Below are 26241 nucleotides of genomic sequence, written 5' to 3'. Positions count from 1 at the left end.
TTCGAGCTTGGAATATCATGGCATTCCTTGCTTTCCAGATCTGCCATAGAATCTCGGCGAAAAAAGCTTTTGACTGACGATCCACTGCCGAGGTAAAGATTTCCGAAACCCATTTGTCTATACGAGTTATCTTCTATGGGGAGGTATCGATCTTCAGTTGCGGGTCTGACCAGATCTCTTTTGTCCAGCTGCATAGCGCGAAGAAATGCTCGACCGTTTCTAGGTGTTGGTTGTAGATAGAGCATCTTGGATCTGGTATTATCTTTCTCTTAAATAGATTTTCTTTGGTGGGGAGAGCATTGTTACACAGGCTCCATACTAGGAATTGAACTTTGGGACTGGTTTGTGATATTGCTAGTATAAACACCTAGAGGGGGGTGAATAGGCGCACAAACAATTTGTCTCAAATACAGAAGCAATTCTTAACAAATTGAAATACGATCGAGGTATAGAGAGTAAGGAAGAGAAAATTGAACACAGGATTTATAGTGGTTCGCTTATTCCAAGCCTACGTCCACTCTTCCGCACCGACGGCCCCACGGCTGGATTTCACTATGATCAAAGAGAAGTTACACATGCTTTGCCTTGATTCCACAGTGTAGATGTTCTACCACACCTTCTCAAGGTCTCTCACAAATATAGACTCTCTTTTGTATACAAGTATTCGCTCAAAGGATTTATCTAAACAAATAGGAGCTTCAGACTTTGGAATTCTTCTATCGCACACTTCTTGAACAACTAAGAACATCTTCCTTATATACTCCTTTATGCCATCATACTCGTTGGCACTTACCAAAGGAATTCCTCCAATCTACCCGTTGGACGGAATCAATTAGGAAGATTGTTCGAGCTATTAAAGGAACGTGTTGATAGCCCATCAATCTGTTCGCCCATACAATTAGGATCTCGGTTTCCATAAGTAGAACCTTCCAATAATATTTAGAAAATCATCGAATCTTCGGTCATTGAATCAAACTTGATCAATCAAAGGATTCGATATGTCTTCTCCAGCCACGAGATCTTCTCTAGAAGATAAAGTTAAATCTGAACAAAACATCCAGTTACGGATAACCTTTCTTCAATGGATTAGAGACTATCAATGAGGATAGACTTTGAGTCTTGAGTCGGCCGTCCGGAAGTCTTCGGACTTTAACTAGCGAGTCTGCGACCTTCGGACTAGATCGATGGAAACGTTTTGTCAACTTCAAAACACTTTCACCGAGATTTCTCCAACAATCTCCCCCTTTTTGATGGTGACAAAACCTTCCTGCAGATTTGGATAACTTTGACCCGCAAAACATTTCTCAAACACATATGCATATCTTATAGAAATAAATGGCTAATAGAATAACACTAGAATCTGCAACCACAGAAAATAGGTTAGTCTAGTATATGATTAAGCCATTCATAAGATATCAATATTGATTAATAGAAGAAGTCAAGTCCAAGTCTAGTTCAGTTCTCATCCAGACACAAAACAAAACAAAGTCAAACAGGTTCAAACCATAAACCTCAAAACAATCCAACAAAAAGTTTAATGAAAAGATTTTGAATCAAATCTTGCGAATCACTTGCATCTCTCCCCCTTTTTGTCATCATTAAAAGGATGAGATGAAGTTAAGATTGCTTGGGAACGCGGACAAGCTGGATATCTTCCATAGACGAACGATGCCTTCCGGCCTTTTAAAGTCTTCCTTTAGCCGTACAACCTCCTCACTCTTGGCATTTGCCGATTCTCAATAGAGAGGGCTTGCATCTTATCATTCAATGAACAGGAAGAAGCTTGACTTTCATTCTTCAAACTTTGAACTTCGCATCCCAAGGCATAAATCGACCTTTCATCTCCAAGAGAATATCCATGATTCTGCGAAAATCTACTCCATTATCGGTGAGTACTTGCTTCGGCTCGATCGATGGAGTAAAAACGAGCGATGGTGGATCGGCATAATCTCGCGAGGTTTGGCGATGAAGCTTCATGACCTTCCTCTCGAAACGAGATGCATAAACATCTTCGGGTGCGGGCGACGGACCGGCTCCTTCACTTGCATCGGGATATGAAGACGTCACTCCTTTCTCCCGATCTCCCCGTTTCCATGCCTACAGTGGGAGAAGAGATTTCCTCGGGTTCTCCTTCTTCTCTTCGTTCTTCTTCAGTCTTTCTTTCTCTCGCTTCTTGCTCTGCTTCTCTTTCTTCTTCTTCCTTCTCCTCTCGCTTCTTTCGTCTTTTGTTCCGATTCTTTCGTGGAACAGGACGACCTAAATTCTTCAAAGCCATTGCGAGATGGTGATGTCTTCATCATCATCTTCATCCTCAACGAGGAGAGCTCTTCTTCTCTTTGAAGAAGCGACCATGGGCTCCTTCCCTTTTCTCTTAGCGGCGAAGAGAGTTGATGAGATTTGGTAGGAGTCTTCTCCTTGAATTTCTCCAATTCCTTGCTCGGTTCCTTCGGACGCATTTTGGTCACCATTTTCAGTCCTACCACCATATGATCGCAAGATCGAACACAAAAGATTTGCGGAGGCTGAATATTCGGATGTCTCGAATAACTTCGTAACAAGGCTTGGGTAAGGGAGTTGACCTCTGTCCTTCATCACGCGCTCTATACATGTGAAACATAACAGTATGAGGGAGAGAGAACTTCTTACCATAGAGGATGGCATACATCAACTTTGCCTCAGAGCTTGAAACATCAGTTTTGGAAGTTGATTTCGGCCAAAGGCAATTGATCATAATCTTGTGAAGCAAGATGTTGAATGCATTCATCCGTGAGTAGGTAATCTTCTCATCTGTTCTTCTGTCCTTCACCAGTTCAAGTGTGGCCCCAGCAATGGAAACTTTGATTGGTTGATATCTGCCTCTCTCAACTTCTAACACATCTGCCAGCATATTCATATCCACAACATAGTCTTGTTCTTTAACGAAGGAGAATCTATTCGCATCCAAAAGCTAAGATTTGAATAGAAATATGCAGTCAATTCAAGCATAAGCCTCGGTTAGTCGAGCAAAACTTTTCAAGTTGAAGATAACCGAACTTTTCCCTCAAGTTCACTTTCACAAGATCCAGAAAATCAAAGTCCACACTCCTAGGTTTATTACCCCACGCTTCAGGCAATTTCAGTACGATCCTTTTGTTCCTTTGATTTGAACAAATCTCCCTTTTTCCTTGAATTTCAGCCGCAATACCCATTTTCGGTTGAAATAGAATCAACAGATTGTCATCGTCATTCCCATCTACGATTCGGTCACCGATCACGAGGATCACTTGGGATATTCGCAAGGGTTTCCTCGGCCACCCCTTTACGAGCGATTCCCAAACTTTCCATTTTTCGCAGAAAGATATATTCGTTCTATATCCTTTGTCTCTAAGAAACTCATCAACATAGTTCAAAGGAGTACGAATTCCTTTTAAGGCACGATATAGCTTGTAAATAAAAGCGGGCTTTTGAACTCTTACAGGGTCTGCATCCTCGATGATTTCTTCTTGATGCTGATGAACAACGCCTTGAGGACTAGATGGTGGAGAATGACGCTGCTGAGAATGTTGTGGGCTCGGTTGCTGATCCGAGTAACTTCATCTTCGGTAAGATCGAAGTGCGTAGGCCCCTCACTCATTCTCCGTGGTTCCCCGCTTTGCGATTCTTGAGGACTTTCGTGAAGATGACATCTTTCTCGGTGTTTGGAAGATTCCTTGCTTGACTTTCCCGAAAAGATGACAACTTTTTGAAGATTGAGCGAAGAAGACAAACGGGAATTGAGGATCGATGCTTTCTAGGGTTTTGAGAGAAAAGTGAATAGAAAAGTGAAGAGAAATCGACGTGCATAATCGGTTAAAAGAAGAGTAAACGAACCGTCACAAAGGAAATAAAAATATGCCTTTTCAAAATAATCGTTTTTATCCGCAAAAGTAGTTATTTCAAAATAACTTCCCTTTTGAAAATGAATCGATGCAATATTTACATTAATTAAATATAGCAACAATTTAAACAAGTTCGATGATCGTACCTTTTCAAGATAAGATTGGAGAGAGAAAGACTTACGATCGAAGGTCGAGCCAAGACAAGTAGATAAAGTCTTGTTAGCCCGAGTCCGATGTCTTTAAACTTTGATATCCTCATACCTCAAAATGTTGAGTCTGGACCGTATAGACTCAAATTGATTTTCTCCAAAGGCTTTGTGAGTATATCGGCCGATTGATTCTTTGAGTCAACAAATTGAATTGAAACATCTCCATTTTGAACATGATCTCTAATAAAGTGATGTCGAATCTCTATATGCTTTGCTCTTGAGTGAAGAATTGGATTTTTGGTGAGGTTGATAGCGCTGGTGTTGTCGCAATTAATCTCCGTGCATGAGTCTTCAATTTCAAAATCTCTTAGCTGTTGTTTTATCCATAGAATTTGCGAGCAGCTTCCAAGAGCTACATACTCTTCTTGTTGTTGAAAGAGACACACGGTGCTTTGTTTCCTTGAAAACCAAGACACTGTCCTACTTCCAAGCAATTGGCAAGTTCCTGAAGTGCTCTTTCTATCAACTTTGCAACCGGCCAGATCTGCGTCTGAATATCCCAGAAGTTTAAAGTCTCCTTTCTTAGGATACCAAAGACCGATGCTTGATGATGAAGCGATGTATTTAATGATGCGTTTCGCAAAGACCGAGATGAGATTCTCTAGGATCTGATTGAAACCTAGCACAGATGCAAACACTCAACAAAATATCGGGTCTAGAGGCGGTTAGATAAAGAAGTGATCCAATAATGCTCTGTCAGCTTTTGATCAACTTTCTTCCCTTCTTCATCTTTGTCTATCTTTAAAGAACTTGACATTGGTATGTCGGTCTTTTTGCACTTTTCCTGTCCAAACCTTTGACAAGATCATTAACATATTTTTTCTTGATAAATAAAAGTTCATTCCTTCAATTGTTTTACTTGAAGACCAAGAAAGAATGTTAACTCTCCCATCATACTCATTTCAAACTCATCCCGCATAGACTTTGAAAATTTCTTGCCTGACTTTCATTAGAGGATCCAAAAATAATATCATCCACATATATTTGAACAAGTAAGAAACTTTTGTTTTCTTTCTTGATAAATAAAGTCGTATCTACTTTACCTTTGACAAAACCATTTTGTATTAGGAACTTACTTAACTCCGTCGTACCAAGCCCGAGGTGCTTGCTTTAAACCATACAAAGCATTTTTCAGTCCGAAGACTGAGTTTGGCTTCTTTGGGTCTTCAAACCCTGGTGGTTGTTCCACATAAACTTCCTCATGGATAAATCCATTTAGGAAGGCGCTTTTGACGTCCATTTGGAATAACTTTGAAATTCTTATAACAAGCAAAAGCAAGTAATAGTCGAATAGCTTCTAACCTTTGCTGCGGTGCGTAAGTCGATCATAGTCTATTCCTTCTTCTTGTGTATATCCCTTTGGCCACGAGTCTTGCTTTATTTCGTACGACTTTTCCTTTCTCATTCATCTTGTTTCGAACACCCATTTAGCTCCAATAATAGTTTTACCTTTTGGTTTGGATGTTAATTCCAGACATCATTAATGCTGAACCCTGAGCTCTTCTTGCATAGCTTCAATCCAGCTTTCATCGGACAAAGCTTCTTATGTGCTCTTTGGTTCAATTTCGAAACGAGTGCCACAAAGACTAGACTCTTCTCGCCTTTTGGATCAGTGCCGGAATTCCTTCATAAATTTCGCCAATTATAAGATCTTTGGGATGACCGGACTTATGCTTCCAGTTACTTGTTGATTTGTCAGTTGATGATCTCTTTCTTTATTTGGATCTTCACTAACAACCCGATGCTGGTTTTCCAGAGTTTGAGATGCTTCTTGAGTTGTAGACTTTGGAGGGTCTGAAGTAGGTTCAGACTCTTCTTGATGAGTCTGATTTGATTCATCTTGCGTTGAGTCTTGAAATGACATTCATTGACTCCTCTAGGCCGACTCTTCTTGTTATAGACTCGTAAGCTTTGCTTGAAGTAGAATATCCAAGGAAGATACCCTCATCCGATCTTTCTTCAAACTTACCAACTCGATCTTTTGCATTTTTCAATATAAAACATTTGCAACCAAATACATGAAAGTATGAAACAATAGGCTTCTTTTCTTTGAATAACTCATAAGGGTTTTCTGAAGAATAGATCTAAGAAGACTCTATTGATGATATAGCAAGCTGTTGAAACAAACAGCCCAAAATCGAGAAGAAATTTTACTTTCAATTAAAAAGAGTTCTAGCCATTTCTTGAAGAGATATGTTCTTTCTTTCCACAACTCCATTTTGGGCTCAAAAGCCGTTTCAACATTTGCTATATCATCAATAGAGTTCCATGATCTGTTCTTATACTAGAGATAACACATCCTTTTTCATTTTGAACCAATTTAGCAAATTTTTCAAAATACGAAAAGGTTTCTGACTTACTTGCAAGGAAATATACCCAAGTAAAACGGGAGTAATCATCAACAATTACTAGGCAATACTTCTTACCCCAATACTTTGAGTTTTGGTTGGTCCGAAGAGATCCATATGCAGCAAGCGTAGTACATGATTAGTAGAGACATAATTAATTGGCTTAAAAGAATTTCTTACCTGCTTTCCCCGAATACATGGAGTGCATGAATCGGTCTTTTGGTATGGCAATCAGGTAGTCCTCGAATAAGCTGTTTTGAAGAAATTTTGGCTAATTGCTTCATGTTGACATGACCAAGCTTTTTGTGCCATAAGCTTGCTTCGTCTTGAATTGAGATAAGGCATTGCGATTCATTTGGTTTCACATCCGAAGATAGATATTTCCATGTCTTCGACCCATGAAAGACCGAGTAGAGTCTTTATTGATTCCGAACATGTTCCTTCTTGAAAGAAGATCTTGAAACCAAAATCACACAATTGACTAATGCCGAAGATTGTAATTGAGTCCTTCCACTAAGGAAACATTACTTATTGTGAGAGTTCCAATTTTCACGGTTCCAAATCCCACAATACTTCCTTTGCTGTTTCCTCCAAATGAAACTTTTCCACCATTTACTTGAGCAATCTTTATAAAGCAATTTGAGTCTCTGTCATGTGTCTTGAGCATCCGCTGTCAAGATACCACTTTACCTCGTTTCTTGACGGAGACCCGCATTTAAAATAAAGTCTCAAGCTTTCTTTGGTACCCAAATTTTCTTGGGTCCTTTGGTGTTAGTAAGATAAACAATATTAGCCCATACTTTCTTAACAGGTTTCCATACCATAGGACACTCTTTTTCAAAGTGATCCTGACTGTTGCACTTAGAACATCTGAGAGCATTTCTACCTACAGGTTTTACAAAAACTTTCTTGAAGTGATTTTTGTAAACCTCACTCGAAAGCCTTTTCTTAATTCTTTCTTTTACTTTAGGAAAATCAATCAAGGGGATTGTTTCTTCTGTCATACCTAGACCGACTTATTGAAGTAAGGTCTTTGTGCTTTGAAAGAATTTTCTCAAGTTTTCAGACCTTATAGAAAATTTCTTTGATATATTTGATAAGTCTGTTTTTAAAAAAGTATTTTCTTTTAAAAGATTATCTTCATTTTCTTTAAGATTGAAACATACAAGTCTAGACTTTTAACTCTTTCGCTAAAACATTTTCCTTTTGTTTTAGAGCTGAGTTTTCTTTTTTCAGTTCGGAAATTCTTTTGAGAGAAGTCTTAAGACTAAAGCATAGTTCATCAATATATTTAGAAACTTTGACAGGAATTTTAAAATCACTTGCCTCAAATTCACTTTCCGAAGTCGATCCCCAGTCCGAGTCGATTGTGCCATCGAGACATAGATTGGCATATTCATTATCACTTTCTTCACACTCGCATCACTCCAGGTTTCAAACTTTGAGAGCTTTTCGAAATTTTTCAGCTTTTCCTCTCTTCTTCTTCGAATAGGACAGTTGGGTCGATGTGTCCATTTTTCTTGCATTCAAAGCAGACTACATCTTTATTTGGTTCCTCATCATCAACGGACTTGGTCTGCTGTCTTTGAAAGCTTTGTTTCTTTGAGTTGAACCTTCTTCCTTTTCTATTTAGTTTTCTGAATCTTCTTATCATGAGAGCAAGCTCCTCATCATCCATATCATCTTCAGAATCAGATCATCGAATCATCATTTGATTTTAATGCAATGGATTTCTTACCTTTTGGATTTTCATCTTCATTGATTCTTTCCACTTCATAGACTGAAGAGTTCCAATCACTCGTCGACGGATAGTGGCATGATTCTCTGCGTCTCTCTTATCGAAGTCTTTATGTGATTCCAATCCTCGGAGAGTCCACGCAAAGAGCTTGTTTACCTTCATGGGATCGGTTGGTTGACCTTGATTTTCAAGACCATTCACAATATTTGTAAAACGACTAAACATGTCGGATATTGATTCTCTTGGTTTCATTCTCAAGGCTTCGTATTGACCGAGAAGAATGTTGATTCTTGTTTCCTTCACTCGATCTGTTCCTTCATAGGTGATATGCAATTTGTCCCAAACTTCTTTTGCTGTACCACAAGAAGATATTCTATTATATTCAGTTGGTGATAAAGCACAATATAAGGAGTAAATTGCTTTTGCATCGAGTGTTTGTCTCTTGATTATTTCTTCCCGAGACATTCCGGTTTCTTCAATTTCTTTTCCTCTTTCGAGACCGATGCGATGGTAGGAGTAATTCCTTTTCTACAACATCCCATTCCGAGGATCCTTTGATCGTAGGAAAGCTTTCATCTTGTTCTTCCGGATGTTGTAATCCTTTCCATCAAAGTAGGGTGGTCTCGGTATTGCTTTACCCTTCCATCAGCCCCGGTGCTAGCATACTAGCCATGGATCTTTTACTATGAAGTAAAACACTTCAAATAAAGTAAGTACACTGTGCTCGATACCAATTGATATTGCTAGTATAAACACCTAGAGGGGGTGAATAGGCGCACAAACAATTTGTCTCAAATACAAAAGCAATTCTTAACAAATTGAAATACGATTGAGGTATAGAGAGTAAGGAAGAGAAAATTGAACACGGGATTTATAGTGGTTCGGCTTATTTCAAGCCTACGTCCACTCTTCCGCACCGACAGCCCCACGGCTGGATTTCACTATGATCAAAAGAGAAGTTACAAAGCACGGCTTTGCCTTGATTCCACAAAGTGTAGATGTTCTACCACACCTCCTCAAGGTCTCTCATAAATATAGACTCTCTTTTGTATACAAGTATTCGCTCAAAGGATTTATCTAAACAAATAGGAGCTTCAGACTTTGGAATTCTTCTATCGCGCACTTCTTGAACAACTAAGAACATCTTCCTTATATACTCCTTTATGCCATCATACCCGTTGGCACTTACCAAAGGAATTCCTCCAATCTACCCGTTGGACGGAATCAATTAGGAAGATTGTTGAGCTATTAAAGGAACGTGTTGATAGCCCATCAATCCTGTTCGCCCATACAATTAGGATCTCGGTTTCCATAAGTAGAACCTTCCAATAATATTTAGACAATCATCGAATCTTCAGTCATTGAATCAAACTTGATCAATCAAAGGATTCGATATGTCTTCTCCAGCCACGAGATCTTCTCCGGAAGATAAGGTTAAATCTGAACAAAACATCCAGGTTACGGATAACCTTTCTTCAACGGATTAGAGACATCAATGAGGATAGACTTTGAGTCTTGAGTCTGGCCGTCCTAAGTCTTCGACTTTAACTAGCGAGTCCGGACCTTCGGACTAGACCGATGGAAACGTTTTGTCAACTTCAAAACACTTTCACTGAGATTTCTCCAACAGTTTGTAGCTTCCAGATTTCGCGCCATAGTGTTTTGGGGGTCTGGTAGGAAGTAGAGGGCAACATTGCTGATGAAGGCTTCTCATACTCTCTGAGTAGATTGTAGCCACTCTTTACTGTGTAGGATCCTGATCCGTTTGCTGTCCAAAGTAGTTGATCAGGCTTCGGGGATAGACTGAGAGGAGTCGCTAGTATTTCCTTTGCTACACCGTCGGAGAAGAGCATATTTATTTTCTGTGCGTTCCATTCTCTAGTGTTTTGGTGTATTAATTCAGCCACCCTTTGTGGGTCTTCTCTGTTTGGGGGTCCGCCAATCTTGCCCATGGTTAGCCAACGATCCTCGCGACCGGATTTCCTCTCCACCTCCTACTTCCCATTTTATTGCTGGTTCTATCACCTCCCTCCCTATCAAGAGACTTTGCCACCCCAAAGACAGTCTGTGGCCTTTGTGAGCATTCCAGAAAGTGTCTCTTGGAAAATATAGGCTCCTTAGAATTCTGCTCCATAGGGCTTCCGGGGCTTGAATCAGACGCCAGGCTTGTTTCCCTAGCAAAGATTTGTTAAAAGTCACAAGATCTCGAAAGCCAAGACCTCCGCAGTCCTTTCGGGTTTTTAAAAGGTCCCAATTCTTCCAATGAACCCTTTTTTTTTTTTTCTGAATTTTGCTTCCACCAGAAATTAGAGATTCGCTGTTCTATAGCCCGACGGATAGATATTGGGATTTTGAAGAGAGACATCGCGTATTGTGGTAAGGCTTGGACTACTGTCTTGATAAGGATCGCTTTCCTTGCCTTGGATATGAGTTTTTCTTTCTAGCCTTCTAGTTTCTTTTCCACATGAGCAAGGACCCAAGCAAACATGTCTTTTTTGGTTTGACCCCAATCTGAAGGTATTCCCGTGTATTTCCTGTTTTTTCCATGATAGGAACCCTTAATTGATGCGCAATGTTTGATTTTAAAAGATGAGGGCAGCCCTTCCCGAAGAAAATCCCAGACTTGTTTAGGTTGATGGCTTGACCCGAGGCAAAGCAGTATTGGTTTAGGATGTTTGCCAGATTTTGGGCCTCAGTGATTGTTCCATTAAGGAAGAAGATAGCGTCATCAGCAAAGAGAAGGTGAGATAGAGTGGGGCAAGATGGGTTTAGTTTGATACCTTTGAGAGTTTGGTCTTCAATGGCCTTTGTCATGAGTGATGAGAGAGCATTGGCCATGAGAATAAAGAGGTAGGGGGATAATGGGTCCCCTTGTCGGATTCCTCGAGATGGGGTAAAAGGGTTGCAAAGGTCACCATTAACTCTCACACTATATGAGACTGTGGAGATACATTTTCTGACTAAGAATACCCATTTGTCACAAAATCCCAGCGGTAGCATATAATCACAGAGGAAGTCCCATTCCACCCTATCAAAAGCTTTTTGCATGTCAAGTTTAAGGACTGCCTCAAACTTCCGCTTCCTTTTCCTCACTCGTAGCTGATGTAGGACCTCTTGAACGATGAAAATATTGTCCTGGATTTGACGGCCACTAACAAAAGCACTTTGTTCTTGGGAGATTAGGTTCGGGAGGAGGGGTTTTAGTCTGTTTGCCATGACTTTGGCAATGATTTTATAACTGAAATTGCAAAGACTAATAGGCTTGTATTGGGTTATACTTTCAGGTTGTGCTACTTTGGGGATTAGAGCGATATGGGTCCTATTCAAGTCAGGATCGAGAGTGCCTTGGCTGAAGAAGGAGTCTACCAATCTGAGAATATCATCTCGGACCACCTGCCACTGGCTTTGGTAAAATAATCCGTTAAGTCCATCCGGCCCTGGTCCTTTGGTAGCTCCCAATTGAAAGACTGCATTTCTTACTTCTTCCTCTGAGATAGGCTTGATTAAATCTGCATTCATCTCATCATTTACCAGCTGTATGCACTGGTCAAGGATAGGTTGATAATTTGTCTCCCCCACCGTGGTGTATAGACTTTGATAGAAAGCCCTGATATGCTCTTTTATGATTGAAGGCTCCCGGCTCCATGTATCTTCATCAATCCGTAACATAGAGATTTTGTTTCTACTTCTCATTTGTACAGTCGTGGCATGAAAAAATTTTGTGTTTTTGTCGCCCCATGTGAGCCACTGAATTCTTGAACGAATGCTCTAGTACATTTCCTCTTGTCGCCAAAGGCCTTCTATTTTTCCAGCTACTTTTCTGTACTCCTCTCTGTCGTGAGGCTCATCTTCCTTGTTTGTCAACTCCGTTAGTCTTTGCTTGAGTAGATCTATTTGACGGAGTGCATTGTGAAATTTTCTCCGGCTCCATATGGTTAAGTCGGCTACCACTTTCTGTATTTTACTTACAAAGTTTCTGTGGTGAATGCTGTTTTTTCCCCAAGCCTCTTGGATCACTTCTATACATTCCTTTTCTTCAAGCCAGTATGCCTCAAATCTGAACTCCTTCTTTCTTCTTACAGGTTTTGGCTCCAGTGTAAGGAGCAAGGGGCTGTGATCCGAACCAATCGCCGGTAGAGCGAGAACCTCTGCGTTTGGAAATTGTACTCTCCATGCCCAATTACATAAAGCTCTGTCAAGCCTTTTCTTCACTAGGTCATTTCCTGCTCTAATGTTGGTCCAGGTAAATTTACAGCCTTTGCTTTCCATATCCATTAAGGAGCATGAGTCCATGAAAGCACGAAAGGCCATCATTCTGTGTCTATCTGCTTCCCTTTTTCCAGCTTTCTCCCAATAATAAAGAACCTCGTTGAAATCTCCCATGCAAAGCCAGGGTAGGTTATTGGATAAGTGAATTGAGGATAGCAGTTGCCAAAGGTTTAGTCTCTCTTGGAAAGAGGTGGATGCGTGAAGAAATGATATTCTCATTTGATCGCCGCTGCTGATAACTGTACATTTTACATCGATGATCTCCCCAAAACATGCTAGAACTTCCACTTGCACTTGATCATCCCACATTAGAATTAGTCCCCCTGCTGTTCCATTTGGATTGATTATAATAGAGTTGCCAAACTTCAGGCTTTTCCGTATTCTATCGACCTTGTTTTCTTTATTCTTGGTTTCCATAAGGAACACCAAGTCGGGCCTCTCTTGAGCCACTAAGGCTCTAAGATGTTGAACTGTCAAGGGTGTGCCCAGACCCTGACAGTTCCAGCAAAGGATCCTCATGTATAACCTGGTGGCTTATTAGGGCTAGCCACCAAAGCCCGTTCCAGGACGCCTTCAATCGATTGGATTGGAGTATCCAATAAGTTCTCCTCATCTAGAAGATGAATTGTAGAGGATCTTTTCTCATAAGGATTAACCCTTTTCTGCTTCTTTGTCACAGGGGTTTTGAGCTTGTTTTTGTTTTTCCTCAGGTAATCAGCACCTTTGTCTTCCTCCACCGAAGGGAGAAGCAATAGCTGGGTTTGTTGAGGCCTCTTCCCCTTATTTGGGAAGCTATGATCATTTATCCATGTATCATCTCTTGGTGCGTTTGCTGGGGGCGTGGGTAGAATTATGGCTAAGGCCTCTGGCTCAACAACAAATGGTTCTGGTCTAGATGCATTTACAGTGGATGTCATGGGGGTTTCAGGCACCATTTCTTCCTCTTCATCGTGGTAGTCAATTTGCCCATAGAAGGTCTTCCAACAGGGACTGTGTTCGCTAACTTCTGCTTTCAACCAAGAGCCATACTTCCCTGGTTTATCTTGAGCCAATCCCGTCTCTTCATAAGGTATTTCAGGGCAATAATTGGCATAATGCCCAATTCGACCACATGAGAAGCAGAAATGAGGTAGCCTTTCATATTTAAAGTCTAGCCACCATTTGTTTCCTCCGAAAGTAACCACTGTTCCTGTTTTCAGAGGATTGGACAGATTTAGACTGACTTTTGCTTTGCCTAACTTACGCCAGCTATTGTTCCTAGCCTCCAGTTGGACCTTCTCCACTTTGCCGAGCTTTGAGGCTATGTTCCTGACAGAATCTTCATTTATCCGGGCTCAAGGTAATCCCAATATATGCACCCAAAAGGCGTTGTGAGAAAAGTCATAGCAATGTTCAGGGGTGTTAGGATCGCCTTCTAAGAGTACAAGTAAGTTACTTGAAAATGACCAAGGTCCGTTTTCTACGACTCTTTTTTTATCCTCCAGCGATTCAAATAAGAAGCAGAAAAAACCAGGATTAATAACTTCACATTTGACAGAATCTGTTTTCCATGCCCTCCTCATGGTACTAATAAATGCCTGAAAATTGACATTTGGTTTAGAAATCAGTTTTCCGTACAGAGTCAGATCACTTTCCTGCTTGTCTTTGCCAGGTATGTGGGCATCCAGCTCCGTAACTTCATCTTCTGACCAGAGATCCCCCATCCGTTTGCATAGTGCTGCTAGTCGGAGTTGGTTTTCTTTGAGTTTGTCCATGTGAGCCTGGATATACGGTTGTTTGGTAGATCTAGGTTTTGGATTACCGAATGGTCTGGTGGCCGAGCTTGATGGAGTGAAGGGAGCTCAATGTGTGTGTATATGGACTGATTTGGGGGTATAGATAATTACAGAGAGGAGATTATAGGGTATTATGCTATTGAGTGGAGGGTTTGGTAGGGTTTGTGGTAAAGACTGGGAAGCGGTGATGATCGAAGTGTGATGTGGAGGCATTTGAAAGGTATGAGAAATTTTGCAAGTCCATTCGGCTCAGTCAGCCATTGTTCGTAGAAGAAGGTTTGGGGATGATGCGATTGAAAGGTAGAATCTGGGAGGGTTAGGGTTTTGGTGAGCTTGGGGTTCGAAAACTGGGTGAAAGGAGATTATCCGGTGGAGAGGCCATTTGATTGAGAGAAGCCTCAGATTTGGGTGCAGGGGAAAGCTGTCAACGAGGACAGAGAAGGAGCTCACGCCAATGATGAGGGGGAGAGCGCTACGAGAGCGCAGAGTGTTCCTGCGCTTTTCTCGCATGCTTTCAATTTCAGATGATTGTTTCCGGGGAAAGTTAATGAACATTTGCAGTCAACTATTTTGTTTCAGAACACCATTGTTTTAAAAGCTTTCAAAAGCTTGCTTCATCAAGTAAAAGAATCGGTCGGGGGTTTATGGTAACGAATCAACTTCACTTCACACAAGACTTTATAGTGGACAAGACTTTTGAACAGTCACCTCTTCAGAAGCTCAGGCAAAAAGAACTTATTGGTATTCACCTAACAATTTCTGTGCAACTTCTTGTTGGAGTTAGCGTTGTCACGAAAGCTTAAGAAGATCAAGCGACTCATTGCTGAGATGCTGGTAAGGTTCATTACTGCTGAGAAAGTGAAAATTAGTTTCACCAACTATGACGGGACCAGCAAGTGAGGTCATATACTTGTAATCTCCCTCGTGCTCTTCTTTGATTCCTCAATGGCTTCATGCTAATAGAAACATCATTCGGTGACACTCACACAGAGATCTTATCTGTCTGCCTTCGAGCAAATTTCTAGGCTCTAGTCTCTGATAAAGTAGATTTCTTGCCCTTCCAGGTAAGCAAAAAATAGACCAAGTCTCAATGGCTGTTGTCTAAGGGTTAGTGTCCACGCGCTTGCTATATAAATGAGGTGAATTGTAGTCAGTGTGCCTTGGAAAAATATTAATGTGATTTGTTTATATATTTAATGTTCTTCTAATGTCGTAAATTAGTGCACTTCACTTAATTCAATACCTTGCAAAAATGAGTTTTCTGTTTATAGTATACTTAAAAATCCTTAGACAACAATTTGCGAAACAAATTTCGTCTTCATGGCTGGTGACGGTAGCTTTAGCAATAAAGGGGCATCAGCAGGTACCTTGATGACTATTAAATTGATGGCACCCTTCTGGATAAGTTTAAGAAGTAGTCACCGGTGTGTCATGCGGGGTCGATTCGGATGAAGAGAGGCGGTCAAAGTTCGTCCACTGAGCTCTATTAAATGGCAAGATCTGAAGGCGATAATTTATTCGTTAGGATCTGAAATCCTCAATCTGAATCACTGTGGAGGCATCATTACTAAGCAGTCCCGGCTCTCAAAACCAACTTCATTTTAATTGGTCCTTCCAGTTTATCAGGCACTTACCGTTTGGAGATTGCAGATTGTTACTACTTTGTTTCTGCAGAAAAGGTGGACATCTTGTGTGATCCTTCCGTAAGTTGTGTAGTGGATAGAATCAGAGTGATGGGATTCTCAGTGAACATGCTGTGAAATTTCTTCCTTGAATATGAATCTGGAAATGTGCCTGCTTAAGACACAGCCATTATCGGCCCTTTCAGTCTTGTTGGCTGATTAGTCTAGGCTTTTCAGTAGGCCTTCCTGGTTTTTTACCTTGTTTATACAGTAACAAAAAGAAAGGATCACATAGATAGACGGACTAGGCTGCTCTTCTGTCGACTAGGCTTGCCTGCTTCTCGCACCATCTTCTAGTAAAGGCTCGCTGTACGCTGTGATGCCGAACACGGACCAGTATTGGAAGGTTGAACAGTATATTTTGCATGTTCCACTTGCCATCAATTGTTTTTGATGTTGCATGAATCATTACCTTATTTACCATATCATGAAAATTCTGGATTTATTATGAAAATTCTGGATTTTATTGGATCTTTTAAGTCAATGATAAATAAGGTTATTAAAATATTGAAAATTTAAGTACTGAATTTTAATGGTTGGTGGTGTTAACAATAAATATTTGTTTGATGATTATTAGAAATTAATAGTTAAATATTATTAAGCTCATACAAAACATAAGACACCGATCATTATTGGAAGGTTTTAGAAATATATTTAGCTAGTTTTTACTTGTCATCAATTAGTTTTTCTATTTATTGAATTAACTCCCTTATTTATCATATTAAGTGAATTTTTGACTTAATTGACTCAATTAAGTCAATGCTCATAAAAGGAAAAGTACATCACAAGTGTCATTACTTTTATACGGTACTCACGTGGGTGCGGTAACTTATTTCTATCAATTATATGCCACATTAGTTAAAAATTGTTCACTTGATCGCCATAGGCAATTTGTGTGGCCAAAAGATCCGACATGGCATCAAGCATCAATTTAATACAAATTGGCCATTGTGTCTTGCCGCTGAAATGAAGTCAACAAAATAGAGCGTAAATAACGTCCTTTTGGCCCAAATCAACGAATTGGGCTGAATCACCTGAATTGAGGAATTAGGACAAAATTAAAGTTGTTCTCAGTGTTTTGAATGATTCAAATCGGTCTTCTTCACAATTTATACTTGAGCGTGCATTCCCTCTGTGTGTCTCTCCAACAATCATTCAGTTTATGATGAAATAGATAGGGGAAGTTCATCGTCTGTTTCGGTGTTAGTGACCATTTTGATTTAGCGAATGTGGCGATCGACGAGCTCATCTTTCTCCTAGGAAGCGGTTCATTCGTTGGTGGCCAGATCCGTCTTGAAAGAGAGGTACTTGATTATGACCAGCACCTTGATGTTTTTTGGCTCTGCTTCTTCCTCGGCACCTCTGAATAGAACCCCGTTTTCTCTAAAGTCTTGAGCTTGTCAAGGAGGCAGTTCACTGCAATTTCTGCCATGCTCTATTTTGCGTATATTGAAGTTCTGGAGAATACACTAGCTGGTATCCTCTAACATAGTGCTCCCACAGGCTGGGGGTTTGGTGTGGAAATGGTCAAAGCTTCTGATGTCTAGTCATCCATCAGTTCATGGCTGTTTGGTTATTATGCAAACCTGCTTAACAAATTAAAAAACCGCACACTCTGACTTAGTAAGTTGAAAATAACCATTATTGATATCTTTTAGTAGGATTGCGTGCTACTTAAGTTGCTTGGTTTGTGTACAAATATACCTGACTCTCTGAAACTTTTATTAAGATTGTTGTTTAACTTTTCAAAGGAAATGACAAGAAAATTATTTTCCAATTCACTCATGTTTTATACTCGCAAACTTCTGATGTGGTTCTAATCAATTTTTTTCTTTACTGGGCAAGTTCACTGCAAGTGCTGAATATACTTTTATACTAATGTTCATGAGAGTGACTTTTTCCCGAATGGTCAAGATTCCTGTTACTAGACAAGTTCACTGCAAGTACTGAATATACTTTTATACTAATGTTCATGAGAGTGACTTTTTCCTAAATGGTCAAGATTTCTGTTACTAGACAAGTTCACTGCAAGTACTGAATATATTTTTATACTAATGTCAGTGGGAGTGACTTTTTCCTAAATGGTCAGAGTTCCTGTTTACTAGGCAAGTTCACTGCAAGTACTGAATATATTTTCATACTAATGATAATGAAAGTGACTTTTTGCTGAATGGCTATCGGCCGGCCATTGATTTTCGATAATTGTATCCAGTGAAAGTTACTGAACATTTGCAGGCAAACTATTCTGTTTCAGGATACCATTGTGTTTAAGCTTTCTGAAGCTTGCTTCATTGAGTAAAAGAATCGGTCAGGGCTTTATGGATATGAAGCAACCTAACTTCGTACAAAGCTTCAAAACGGACAAGACTTGAACTGAAACCTCCTTAGAAGCTCAGGCAAAAAGAAGTTATTGGTATTCTCCGAGCAATTTCTGTGCAACTTGTTGTAGTTAGTGCTGTCATGATGGCGTAAGAGGATCATGTGACTTATTGCTGAGATACTCGTGAAGTTCATTGTTTCTGAGGAAAGGGAGACTAGTTCACCTACTATGCTACACAAGCAACTGAGGCCATATGCTTAAAATTTTCAACGTGCTCTCTTCTTTGATTCTTCCATGGCTTCATTCAGTGACCAGCATGCAGAGATTTTACATGTCTACCTTCAATCGAATTTCTAGGATCTAGTCTCCAATGAACTAGATTTCTTGCCCTTCCCAGACAAGTGAGAAATAGACCATGCCCTAACTGATCGTTGCTAACATTAGCACCATCGGTCACGACGACCTCGAGCTGACTTCCCATGCCGGGGGTGAAAAGGCTATCCCATGAGGATGAGAAAGCTACTTTTACTAGCACCAATCTCCTGAATGAACGTGCTATACCCGAAAAAAATAAAATAAAAAAATAATAATAATAATAAAACCAATTCCAAGACACGTTCTGAGTCACTCATAACTCCGTGTATTCGGAATGTCTACCGTTTTGTACCTTCTTTACCGTTTCCTGCTTGGCATTTTATTGAACATTCGGTGGACGTACTTGTGATGAAAAGTAGGACACTCCATGTTCAAACCTCTGCGAACATGCTTTGCCTGATCAGGGACGGCTGGCTTTGAAATCCTTATGAATCACAAGCTATCCAATGGAGCGAACTTCCTTATGTTGAGCTTGCAAGCATTGATATCAGATATGGATGGGGAAGCAGGAGGTCCTACTGAGCCACAAGAAATCTTGAAAGAAAGGTACTTGATTATGGTTGAGACCTGTCCTGTTGTGGAACGTTCGCCCAGTAATTTGGAAGTAACATCTTGCTGTTGAAGATGTTGCAAAATACGAAGGAAATGAATGCAATTCCTTGATGGAAGAGCTTTTCCTCTCCATCAAGATTCCGCCGTTGCGTGAATGGGCATTTGTATGGCCAGGGAAATTGACAGTGGTCACTTTCGTCTCACTCCTTGCCGATTCAATATGGATCCTCTTCCTAGTTGGTGCTTATTGTCGGTTGTCACTGCCTTCCTCGAGTTTTGTTTGAGCGCAAAATCCTAAAACATACGATTCATGGTTGAAGTTGTCGTTTTACTTTGCCTCCATCAAGATACCAGGCACCCGGGCCTGAGATCCTGATGTAGGAGCGCGAGTCTTGGGCAGCCATGCTCAGGTACTTGGCTCATGCGCCCCCGTCACACGTGGGTCGGGGTTCGTAAAGGCCGAGTCTAGGTCCTGGAGGCTGGGTCCAAGACCCTGGTATCTGTGTTGGGGTTCCTGGCGGCAGTGCTCAAGTACCCGACTCTTGTGGCTGGGTCAATGGCACTCAGGCCTGTGTCTCTCGAGGCTGGGCCCCTAGACCCCGGTGCCCTTGCTTGGGTACTTGACCATCATGTTCAAGTCATCGATGCTCCGGTTTGGGTCCATCGAGGCTTGGCCCAGGTCTACAAATGCCAAGCTTGGGTCCACAGAGGCTTGGTTCAGGAACCTTGCATAGGAATTTTTTTCAGAAATGTCAAAATTTTTTGCGAAACAAATAGAGTGAAGTTACTGTCCATTGAGGTTGGGGGAGGGGAGAGAGAGAGAGAGAGAGAGAGAGAGAGAGAGAGAGAGAGAGGATGTTTATGGAAAAAAGCATTTAAGTTCCCGGAAAACAAAACTTTGGACCTTCACCAGAAGTCTCGTATGCTAAAATTCCTGGCATGGGGACGTTATACGATTAACGGAACCGCAAGAGACTTGTCGTGGTCAAGGCAGCAAAAGCCATTTTTAAAGAAGAAAACATGGGAAAGTGTCTTCACTGACTTGTAGGACTGTTCGGGGACTGAAACTGTAACACCCCAGGTGGCGCATCGGATGCTTCACAAGTAGGACTCTTAACAACCTGATACGCACCATTTGGGCCTAGCCCGCAAAAGTAATACTCAAATAATCATGTACGGTGGTGACAAACATCTAAATGGTTTCTCATAATAGCAGAATTTCATCTCAAATCTGCATACACTCCAAGAAGTTCAAAGGTGTATATACACCATCACTTGACCCTTCTCTTCTGTGAGGAAAAGGGACGTTGCAGAATATTGCCAACAGCTGCTAAATGTCATTTACAGACCCATAGTAACCCTACACTATGCTTTTAAACTATTATCACGAAGTAACAAGGATTTTCGAGCATTACAGTCATTCAATCGCTAATACCTCGCAAAAGTATTATACAGCCTAGGCTCAGCCAGTCATTTCAAGCATGGAGGAAATTCAACGCTCCTCACACAAATGCCTTGGTGAGCACGACTTCCCATCCTCCACCTCTCCGGCAACCGTAATATACTTCTGGAACATGGGCCACTTTCAGGTAAATATCGTCTTGTCCATCTGGCATAAGTTTCTTCACAAACTCATCAGGCATGTCAACAAACTTCATCACTTTCAGCTTTTCCAGGTGCTCAATTCCGGATGGAAGCTTCTTCAATAACTTACAACTCTCAATAATCAACTCCTCAAGACAAGGCATGGATCCCTTTTCCACTTCCACGCATTTGAGTTTGTCAAAAGGACCAAGGATCAGAAACCTTAGCTTCATAAAGTCGTAGGCTTTGAAACACAGCTTGGTTCCTTCATAAGCCTGAAGCAAGGCGAGATGCACAAGATTAGGCAATTTCCCAAGAGATGGCAGAGGATTATCCTTTAACTGACTACATCTCAGATACAATACCGTTAGGCTATCAAGAGATGATATCCAATCTGGTAACGCCTCAAGACGTCCTGTCAAGTAGACTCTCTGGAGAAATGGAGGTGGAGAAGAGAGGGGTTGTAGATCAATAATCTCATTTTCATCCACTGAATTTACAGATAATGCTTGAAGCTTGGTCAACTTTTCAATGGACAAGCACAGTTCCCTTGCATCTTCTTTTCTCAACTTCACGATGCCTAACCTATTCAATTGTTTCAACTTTCCAAGCTCTCTCATTAAGCTGCTGTTTCTCTCACTACCTGCTTCTATGTAGCAGAGCTTTTGTAGGGACTGTAGAGTCCCTATTCCATCTGGGAACTTGAAGCCATACTTAAACCATGAGTAGGCTCTGTTTGCATAATGATATACGAGTAGATGACGAAGTTGTCGAAGCTTCAAAATCACAACTGGCAATTCTGTGACATATGTGTGTTTAAGGTCTAGGGTCTCTAGGTTTTGAAGGTTCCCTATGGAATATGGAACAGTTCTCACCTTGCTGTACCTGAAACTTAGATATCTCAGGCAGCACCACTCGGCAACTTGAGCTGGGAACCTCGTCAAAGAAGCTGTTTGCAAGTGCTGAATATACTTTTATACTAATGTTAATGAGAGTGACTTTTTCTTGAATGGTCAAGATCTGCTACCAGGCAAGTTCGCTGCTAGTGCTGAATAAATTTTTATAATAATGTTGCTGAGGGAGTGACTTATTTCTGAATGGTCAAAGTTCCTATTCACTAAGCAAGTTCGCTGCAAGTACTGAACAAATTGTCCATGCTAATGTTAATGAGAGTGACATTTTCCCTGAATGACTATTGGCCAGCTATTGATAATTGTTTCCAGTGAAAGTCACTGAAAATTTGCTGGCAAACTATTCTGTTTCAGGTTACCATAAATTAGCGGGCTAACTGCTCTATTTCAGAATACCATTGTGTTAAAGCTTTCCAAAGCTTGCTTTTTGAGTAAAAGAATTGGCCAGGTCTTTATGGATATGAAGCAACTTAACTTCGTACAAAGCTTCGAAATGGACAAGACTTATGAACTGAAACCTCCCCAGAAGCTAACGCAAAAGAAGTTACTGGTATTCACCTAGCAATTTCTGGGCTATTTCTTGTTCGAGTTAGTGTTGTCATGAAGGCTTAAGAGGTTCATGTGACTTGTTGCTGAGATACTTGTAAAGTCCATTATCACCGAGGAAAGGGGACTAGTACGAATGCTAGACAAGCAACTGAGCTCATATCCTTAAAATTTTCATTGTGCTCTTCTTTGATCCTTCCATGGCTTCATGCTAATAGGAACATCATTCAGTGAACATCATTCAGTGACACTAGGGCAGAGATCCTTATATGTCCAGTTTCAAGCTAATTTCTGGGCTCTAGTCTCTATTTAAGTAGATTTCTTACCTTCCCAGCCAAGTGAGAAATAGACAAAGCCCTAACCCATTGCTGCTAACATTAGCACCATTGTGGCCGCAACGACCTTGAGCCGGCTTCCTGCCCGACGAAGTTGCTCTGCTGTCGGGCCCCAGGCTGGGGGCGAAAAGGCTATTTCATGAGGATGAGAAAGCTACTTTTACCAGCACCAATCTCCCGAATGAACACGAAAATGCTTTCTAAAAGTTAAAAAACCATTCCAAGACACATGTTCTGAGTCACTCATACCTTTGTGTACTCGTAACGTCGGGTGTTCTGTACCTTATTTTCCGTCCCCTGCTTGGCATTTTATCAAACCTTTGGAAAACGGACTAGTGAGGAAAAGTAGGACACTCCATATTCAACCCCCTGCGAACTTCCTTTTGTTGCTTAGCCTCATCTGGAACAACTGGCTTTGAAAACCATATGTTGATCTTGCAAGCATTGACATCAGAGACGGATGTGGAAGCAGGAGGCCCAACTGAGCCACCAGAAATCTTGAAAGAAAGGCAATTGATTATAACCGGCATAAGGCAATTGATTATAACCGGTATCTCTTGATATCTTTTTGCCTCCACTTCTTCCGTTGCACGTAGCTTGATTTATTGGTTTGTTTTAGCAATTCCCTGTAGAATATATCAAAGATGATATTTGTTGTGAGACATTGCTACTTCAATTTCCTCGCCTCTTTGATCTTTAGGGCCTCTCTCCTGAATTTTCTAGAACCCAGCAACATATATTTTATCGAACAAATTTTCGGGGAAAGGCGACAAGTCTTGCGGCATGCTGGTACAAGAATCACCTATTTCTATAGGTGGCTTCACCAACTAGTCTGTACCATGATAAAATTAGCTAAGGGTGAATTTGGTAACCATTCTTTTCAAAGAACACTTTTTTATTAGAAATAATTTTTTCTAATTCTATTTTCGAATAATTTTTGAGTAAAAGAACGCGTTTAATAACTGTACAAAATTTTCATTCTTAGGATAGAAATGAGTTTAATAGAATTCTTAAATTCTTTTATTTCTTTTAATTTTTTAACTTTTTATTATATATATATATATATATATTTTTTTTCTTTTCCCTTTTCTCTTATTCTTTCTTCTTCTTTATGGTCGGTCACTAGCCATAGCGATGGTTGACGACAACTGGGTGAGGTCCAACAAGTTTGCCAAAGCCTTGCGGGCAAGGTCTAGTGAGCTCATTAGAGCCTTGCCTAGCCACCGCGACGCTTAAGCTGACGAGTCTTGCTATGGCTTGGCATTGGTGGGGGTCGTCGACGCTCTCATGAGAGCCTGGGAGTCGATGACCAGCCAAAAGAAAGAAGAAGAAAATGAAAGAGAAGGAAAGAGGAGAGTAAAGAAAAAAATTAGATTTGATTCTTGGAATTGTTTTGGGGAATAAGAAATAACTTTTTTTTTCTCAATTCTGTTCCAAATCTATTTTCGAGAGAAAAAATGAATTTTTGTTCCCAGAAAAAAATTTATCAAACGAATTTCTATTCTTTTTTTTTTTTTTCTGGGAACAAAACAATAGAATCAGTTATTCTTAGGAGTGTTACCAAACATGCCCTAAGGATATTGCAAGGTTTCGCGGTTTACACAAACAGTATGCTGGATGCAGTACTCTTCCTTTTAGTTCTTCTTTATGGGATGATTATTATTATTGTTATTGTTTTTTTGGTCCGAAATATGTACTTTTCATTGATAATTTGAAGAAAAGGAGCTCACTAGCGGAGTCTCATCACATAGCAGTTCTTTCAGGGCCAACAGAGGATGGGCCAACCAATTCAGAGGGAGGGCTTTCTTTCTATGGGTCTTTGCTACCCATTTAGCCACATGATTTGTGGCCCTATTACAATGGGCTATCTTTAAATAAGGGAAAAGAAGAATCAACTCACGTTCTTCTTTTATTAACGCACGTTCTTCCCACGGCAGCAACTGAACAGAAGACTTCACGCTTTTAGCTAAAGCTAAGGCAGTCTTCTTTTATCGGATGATTATTTGTTAGATAGTTAAATTTAACGCCTTAGGCATACGGTGATGCCGTTACCTTTGGGATTTGAAGGTGCTTTTGCTTGCATCTATCTTCAGCATTTTATTTTTGAAATACTAGTTGATTATTAGTCTTGTGACATCCCCTATCGGGGCTTTTGCCCGTTGACTTGGCTTCATTTATTTTTGATGGATTTTTTCTTTATTGATGGGCCTGAGTTGGCCCGTCCGCCCAAGTTGGGCCCAAAAAGCCCGGCCCACGGGAATAGGGCCCGTGGATGGGGGAAGGTATAAAAGGGAGGAGAGAGAGAGAGAGAAGACACCCTTTGGCACAATTCCAACGTACGTTCTCTCCCACTCTCCCTCCAAAAAGAAGAAAAAACGCTTACGGCGATACCGTCTTCCTTTCAAGGCGAATTGACATCATCGGATCAGAATTTCTTCCTTGGTCTTCAGCATTGGTGTTTAATCTGTGGCTAACAAGGTACGCTCGAATCCGTTGTGTGCTTTACGATCGGTGATACGTGATTTTCCGGGCTACGCTTCCGCATTGATTTAGGGGTTCGATTTAGTGTCGAATCCGGTTTTCTGAGATCTATTATTCCCAACATTGGTATCGAGCCCTAGTTCACGTTTTCCCGATCAATTTGATGTTTTTTGATTGATTTTTCGCGAAAAATTTTCGGCCGTACGGATCGGGGCGAGAAATCCCAACACCTGAGCGTTGTTCGGTCATTTTTCTGAGTTTTCGTAAGTCGAAATCGTTTTCTGAACACATGGGAAGAAAGGCGACGTCGAGACGAGTCCGGCGACATGTCGCACGCCGCCGAGAGACGCCGCACGCGCCCACACGCGCGGCCAGAAGCCGCTGCGCGTGGGCGCGACGCGCCCGAAGCGCTGGCAATGGCCACACGCGCCGGTGACGAACCGGCACGTGCGTGTCGGCGACCGGCGAAACGGCACGCGCCGGTCGGCGAACCGACGCGTGCCGACGTCACCCGCCCGACGTCATCGTGACGTCACCCAACGGCCGATAACCGTCGGGATGACGTCGCGCGACGACGGTTGGCCGGCCGGTCACCGGCCGGCGACCCGACCCGACGGCGACCGACCCGACCCGATCAGCCTGGCGCATGCCGCGCACGTGCGGCTGACGTCTGCGTGACGTCAGCACGCTCACGCGCGAGGCACGTGCCGGATGACGTCTGCGTGACGTCAGCCGGGGCACGCGCGCGGCACGTGCGTCGGTTCGTCCGACCGGCCCGACCGGTCCGACCGGGCCTCCGACCCGCGCGCCCGTTGACCCGACCCGTTGACCGACGACCGTTGACCCGAAAAAAAAAAAAAGTTGTTTCTTTTTCAGTCATGCCTATGTGGGTTATAAGTAATCCATTTTTAATTCTGCATTTGTTGCATGAATTTTGGAAAATTATGTATTTTCCCTTATATTTATTATTGATTATAAGTGATCCATTTTTAGTTCTGCATTTGTTGCAGGAACTATGATGTGTTATGCAAGGATACCTGCAATCCCAAGAACGGACGAGGGAAATGCAAGACTTAAAAGGCTGATGTCAGAATTAGCTAATTATCGGTGGCATGATGATGATTTAGTATCACATGTGGTCAGGGTCAATCAGATGATACAGGACATCATCCGGAATGGTTATCTTATGCCGGATTTTTGAGAAAGTGCTGGGCTTTGATGAACACTCTTCCACCCGAATGGCAAGTAGTGTTAGATCG

At 41.3% G+C, this 26241-nt stretch overlaps 1 long non-coding RNA gene across 1 annotated transcript; it reads left to right on the top strand.

Annotated features, from left to right (window-relative positions):
- The first annotated feature begins 235 nt into the window (after window positions 1-235).
- On the top strand, window positions 236-12375 carry LOC120294125. The gene is made up of 3 exons (XR_005551607.1): window positions 236-255; window positions 11437-11560; window positions 12235-12375. It is a non-coding gene; the product is annotated as an uncharacterized LOC120294125 (long non-coding RNA).
- The last annotated feature ends 13866 nt before the right edge of the window (window positions 12376-26241 follow it).

This window comes from Eucalyptus grandis, chromosome 5, assembly GCF_016545825.1.
Source record: "Eucalyptus grandis isolate ANBG69807.140 chromosome 5, ASM1654582v1, whole genome shotgun sequence".
NCBI lineage: Eukaryota > Viridiplantae > Streptophyta > Magnoliopsida > Myrtales > Myrtaceae > Eucalyptus > Eucalyptus grandis.
This window is presented reverse-complemented; position numbering and strand designations above follow the sequence as displayed.